This window comes from Nanorana parkeri, unplaced genomic scaffold, assembly GCF_000935625.1.
Source record: "Nanorana parkeri isolate BGI_ZX_2015 unplaced genomic scaffold, ASM93562v1 scaffold395, whole genome shotgun sequence".
Classification (NCBI taxonomy): domain Eukaryota; kingdom Metazoa; phylum Chordata; class Amphibia; order Anura; family Dicroglossidae; genus Nanorana; species Nanorana parkeri.
In genome coordinates, this window is record NW_017306663.1 from 918,436 (window position 1) to 925,244 (window position 6,809).

Here is a 6,809-nt window from a genome sequence, read left to right on the forward strand (position 1 = left end):
ATGTGGGCAAGACGAAGCGTATGCTCAAGAATAGAATCTCGGATCATCTGGCAGATTTGGTAGCCCGGGAATTGACATAGCCTATAGTAAGGCATTTTGTTAATGCACACAACGGAAAGATCGACAAACTTCGCTTTTTTGTCCTGGATAGAGTCCATAAGCAAAAACGTGGGGGGACTTGGATAAACACCTTTTCCAAAAGGAATGTAGGTGGATCTATCAGACTGAGTCCCATGAAGCATCTGGGATAAATGATATGGTGAACTTCAGTTGTTTTTTAGAACATGGTTGCCTTTCAGGCATAATGCTTTTTTGTAATAAATATCCCTGAATTTGTATCTTCGCTGTAATTACGCCCATGGTGGTTTTATATTTGCTTGATTATTCATCATAATTTGTATATTAAAAAAAAATATTATGTGTTATCATGACCAAATTATCTGAGATAAAAATGCATTAGAAAATATGTTAGATTATTTCTTTATGAATAATGTATTATTTTGTCGGGCCAGTTTATGCATTTAATCGAAATTGGCGAGTGTGGGGAATACTACCTTGGACATACAATTGTCTTTGTACTTTTTATCTGACGAGCCAGCTTCAAACAGCGGCTCTGAAATTATTCTGAGCAAACCGTTTGTCTCATCAAGTTCTCATTAATGAGCTATATAAATCACTTGTGCATAATGAATGTTACACACCCCTGAAGAAGCCCCACTTGCTGGGGGGAACGCGTCAGGGACAACGTGTTACCGGCTTCCCTCCGAGCCCTGGACTCACCGGTTGAGTATTTTCATACGTCTAGTTGGCGGGTCATCACAGCACCGAGCGGATTTAGCCGTGCTTGCTTGCACACTCCAGCACCAGTTAGACCCCTGATCCTGGGTGCTTCTTGGGTACATCGTTTTGGAGATTTATCCCTTTCTGCCTCACTGTGCGGCCGCACTTACAGGACATATTTCCGGTTACTCTACACGCAGGGAACAACCGAATCCATTACAGGTGATTGTCCAGATGAACTGTGTGAAAAGCAATGTGATCTCCACTGCCGAAAGCAAATGACTCTTGGGATTACAAATCATCATATGGATACATTCTATATGTTTACTGAAACATCAATTTTATACCCAATACGAAACTCAGTGTGGTTCGCTACATTGCAACTACAAACAAAGTGAGTAGTCTTGGCGTTTTATGATACAATTGTATCTGATCTACTCTCCACAGTTTAATCTATCTAGCAGTGACTGCCCGCCACCCATTGTGGGAAATTATATAACCATCATTACTGACATCCATTTACTTGGGCTGTTGAACTGAAGCCTTTGTCATTTTAGGGTTTTAAACGTGTTGTGCGATGTGATTTAATACTTTTTCTATGATCATTAAAAATGTAATATATTCATTGTTATTTGTTCATTAGACAGCTCCACTTTTGGGATTTCTCTGCCTAAGGGATATTTTTGTGTTGAAGATAAAACCTTTACTTTACAAATGAACATTAAATCGGGGGTGCAGCCATCATACTGGGTTTGCAGAGCATTTTGGGTTTTCTAGAGAGAGGACAGTAGTAGCTTTTTATCTTTGTGAAAGTCTGTCAGAACTAGGGATGCACCCATACCGTTTTTTTGGTATTGAGTACGAGTACCGACATTTAAATTTGGTAATCACCCCTACAGACTACCGATACCGGTACATCATATATATATATATATACATATATAGAGAGAGAGAGATCGAGAGAGGGAGGGATCGAGAGAGGGAGGGATCGAGAGAGAGAGAGAGATCACAAACAATATGCTGATAGCAGGAGAGAGCAGAGAGATTGCCTCAACAGTCTTCTGCTGCTGCATCACTGTCCAGTCAGCAGGTTTGGTACAGGGAGATGATACCACTCTATTCCTGACTGTTATGAAATAAATGGTGTCAATCTCTTGGCTGTACTGCATGACAGGGTCATGTAAATCTCATATATCCGTATATACGGAGATTTAAATCTTCTGGCAGGTAAAACAGCTCCCTACACATTTTTTATCAACATATTAAGCTGTTTGCCTAAAGTTTAGCTTTAAAGTCAAACTAAACCCAAGAGTTAAATCTTAAATATGCATGTAAGTACCTTAACTATTATCAAAAATGTATCTTATTTGTGTATCATCTCTGAACTGGTGCTGACACTGTCCTTCCTTCTGGAGGGTGGCTACTTTTGTTCCCCATGGTCCTTGTGTGTGTTGTAAAGTAGCCATCACTCCAAGCTCACTCCCATGATAGACTACAATTTTAATACAAATTAGTAAACTAAATGTGAGATTGTAGTCTATCACAGGAGCGAGCTTGCAGTGGTGGCTACAACACACGCAGGGACCATGGGGAACAAAAGTAGCCCACCTTCCAGAAGGAAGGACAGTGTCAGCACCAATTCAGAGATGATTTGAGGATCTACAGCCGAGTGATGCACAAATAAAATACATTTGTGTTAATAGTTAAGGTGATTGAATGCATTTTTAAGATTTACCTCCTGAGTTTAGTGTCACTTTAAATGGTTAAAAACAATTCCCTAGTTTGCTTTTGCACCAGTGGTTGAAAATATGTCTATCCAGTAGATATCAGCCTCTTTAATATTCATAAAAAAACCTGTCATTCTCTAAACATGGCAGCACACAGCTCACTATGCTTGCCCAAATGTCTGAGGCTACACGTTAACAGTATTCAACACTGTGATACAATATGTTTTGTCACTGTGACCTGAAAGTGGAAATATAACACTTTACTTTTTGTATCAGAGTTTGGAAAGCATAAAAACTCCAAAAAGTGTTGGTATTCGTCAGAAACATCAGTAAATTGAAAGATTTAGCTTTTTTCTTTTTTTTTCTTTTACTTGACACAGCATGTGGAGGCGACTGAGTGACTGCAACGCTAAAGCTTACTGCACAAGCTGCACTGCAGGAATAATATTTGTCACCTAAAGCTGAAAGTCGCTTACAATAACGTGCGAGATAGAACACATCGCTTTTGTATTAGAACCTTGGGGGAAGAAAAACAAACACAGTCAATGTTTGTTGGCCAACAAAAATAACTGCCATTAAAACATTACACAGTATATATATAAACAATTACACATATTTGACACTGAACTTAAGTCAAAGCTTATTGTGAATAATGTCAATCTGAAAATGCACTTTATCTGTGACGAAAGGTTATGATGATTACTTATGCCACTGATTGAGATGTAGGGACCGCTATAGTGAGGAGAGCAGTAAGCAAATGCACTGTGATTGGGATAAATGATAAGATTCTTTATGGTGCTGAATGAAAAAGTGACATGACTTGCTGTTAGCATTGGTGAACATTGCAGTTAAAAGCCAGTCAAGATGTATTTCATTTTGGACAGAGGAATGGTTTGAGCCCCATTAGCTGTCCCAGAGCTGCATGCTGATGTGATTTTTAGTGAAAGGCAGTAAAGGTCTAAGGAATAGGCTGAACTACCTGAAATTTGCACAGTGGGCACCCTTTCGGCTGGCATACCTCAATCAGAAGATCAAAGGAGCCAGTTGGGAAATCTTCAAATAAATGGTGCTTGCAGCCATTTAGCGTCAAGCACTGTTCATGTATTCTCACAGTGACTGGCCAGGATGAAACAGCGGGTGATTTATCTATCAATGTTCTTAAACACTGATGGAGAAATCTGTTCTATTTTTTTCGCTCAGCCGTGGGTAGAAATGAAAAAAATAGAACAGTGTATGGCCAAGTTTAGGGGGTCACAGACACAAATACAACTTTATAGTTATGTTAACTCTTCCCTGCTCTAAAACTAATAAGTATTCTGGCCAGACTTATACTTCAAAACATTCACTATGACTGGAATGAGAGGATGGTGAGGGGTGTGAACAGCCACTGTAAAACAACATGACTAATGAAGGCTTTGACCACCACTAAAAACACATACAGTAATGCCTTGGTTCACGAACGCTTCCAAATTTTGCTTCTGTTTGCGAATCGGGTGACGAACACAACCATGGCCATCTTCCTCGCTCTGACACGTGGTCATGGCTTCCTCTAGTTGAGATTGCAATAGTTGAGACCTGTGCTCACCTGCTGTGAAGCTTTTTTTGTGTGCTTTTTAGCACATACAGTACTGTACAGTATTATTCAATCCAGCATGGCTCCAAAGAAAGTGCAGAGCAAGCATGGTGAGTGCAGAGTGGTAAAGAATTTACATATGGTTCCGAACTGATTAACCTCATTTACATAGAACCCTATGTGAAAATGTGATTCTGTTCGCAACCAAAATCGGTTCGCGACCACGTTCATAGGGGTCAGAATGGATTAACCTTATTTACACAGAACCTTATGGGGGAATTTGATTCGGTTCGCAACCGAATCAAAACGTGGAACGAATTAAGTTCATGAACCGAGGTAACATTGTATTTGGCTCTTAATGCACTCACTGATGACCTCTGTTCACTGCAATGCTTTTTTTTTACACTGATTGTCAGATTATGCACCACTCCTTAAAGAAAACATGTGCCCAGATTATGCATACAAAAGTATTTACATAGTCTAAACAAGCAGCAAAAGCACATACCCTCATAACCCTCATTTACCTCTGTAGCTGTAAGTACTTTGGAGAAATTAAAGTAGTATTGAACTATCAATCTTTTTTAAAAAATGAATCCAGGTCAAACAAATAGACATTGTCCAGCAAAGTAATTATTTGCATTTTTACCCAAGCAACTACAGTCATCGTGTTTCTGAACAGCTGTATCCAACTCTCTCAGCTCAACTTCCCTGTCCAGTACAAGGTCACAAGAGACAGTGCAGTCTCCAACAGCCATCTACTAGCTTAGAGAAGGAAGGAGGGAGGAAGTAGGGCAGTTTCTTGCCTTGCTGTGTGTTTGTTTGTGGAGACACACACAGCTTACTAGCACACACAAGGGTGGCTCAATAGGACCCTGAAAGGGAAAGGAGCCATCGTAAAACAGGATATCAGTGCCAGTGCTCAGGGGACCAGCTGATTTTGCAGGAAACTGGAACCTTTAAACATGAAGGAGCAGAATCTGTTGTACGTTAATTAGCATTTGAAATAAAGCCTTTTGACTTTAAAATTACTTTAATTTTCAAAGTTCATAACACACGTACTATGTTTTTCTAGGAGGACAAAATCTTGGCTTGCCATCCCTCTAATATGAAGACATTTTTGAACTTCTTGCACAGCCTCACAGAGAAACACAAGTCTGATATGCAGGCTGCACATGGCTTGGAAAACACAGGAAGGAAACCACAGCTTTATTCTCTACCTTTTTCAATACAAAAGAGCATATACACCATAGATAAATATATATAAGAACTTATAAACACTGGCATCTCGTGACCAAAATTGAATACTGCAAGAGTTGTTGCTTAAAATACAGTAGTGTGTTTTCAAACAGATATAACAGGTGTTTCTACGCCGTTAGAGATCGAATGAAACATCAGAGTCTTTGTTGTGATCTTTTTGAGGATTTTAGAGAAGGGAGAGCTTCACAGTAAAATCAGCTTTGAAAGTGAGTGAGGTTTTGCTTTACAGCTCTTTCACTGCTTGTTAAGAATATGTAAACAGTTTAATATCCATAGTCTGGGAACTTTAACTGGTTGTGGGAAAGAGTAGACAGACATAATGGAGGTCTGATGGGAAGGAATATTTGACAGTATGGCAGAACCTATCCAAAGTCAATATTAATACACACTGAGCATATCAATGTCACATAATCATCACTGCAGGGAGAGGACTAAGGTGAATAGTTCTTTATTCCCTTTAAATCACTAAAGAATATGTAATATAGAGGTGAAATTGTTAAATCATTAAGATATTAACTACTGTAAATTCTTGAGAAGCTTCAAGAAGACCTCGCTGAATATCTGTCTTATACAAGAGATTCATCTTCTTGCAATGAATATTAAAGTCCAATTGAAATCTCTCACCTTTTCATCTCTGTTTTTTTTCTGCAACCACACAAATTATATGACTCATGAATTAATTTTGCTTGGGCATTATTATTATTTTTTTGCCAATTATAATTATGTTTCCTATAACATTACACGTGAATTAAACGTTTTGGAGAGAGTGGAGACAGATTTGAACCCCTGTCAGGATTTTATTTATTTCATATGTGTTGATAAAAAAAGTTTTTTTTTAACAAGGAGTGTGTGAAGCATGAATACAACATTTGTATTCAATATATAAACTCCAAAAAAAGGATTAAAATGTATAGCAGTGTCTCCCTCCAACAGGAAGGCGCCTTTCGCACCCGCTTTCCGATCAGGTCCACCTGTCAGTTTTCAGGGGGACCAGATTGGAAGCTCGATGTTAGTCTATGGGTAGCTGTATGCAGAAGCACAGGCTCCGACCAGATCCGGAAAAACAAATGGACCAGAGATCCGTTTCGACGGACCTGATCGTGCTGGACTGGGAGGTAACCAAATGTAAATGGACACAAGTCCATTTAGAGCTGGATGCCCATAGACTAACATGTGTCTGGTAATGCCATTGTTTTTCCTCCATCACAAGATGGAGAAAAAACTACGGATGTCAGCAATGACATCCATTCCGATCGGGTTGGGGGATCCATGCACTCCCCTCCTGAATGAACTGTGTGAAAGGGATCTAGTGATCTAATTTTTAATAAATCACTTATTGTATTTTTTGATCATACAAACATAATGATGTCCCCGTAAATTTCACTGGATTTAGATGTAACTAAAATGTAGCACCTTTGTTATAGAATGTAGAATGCTAAACTCTCGCATGTAAGTTAAAGGGTATCTTAATG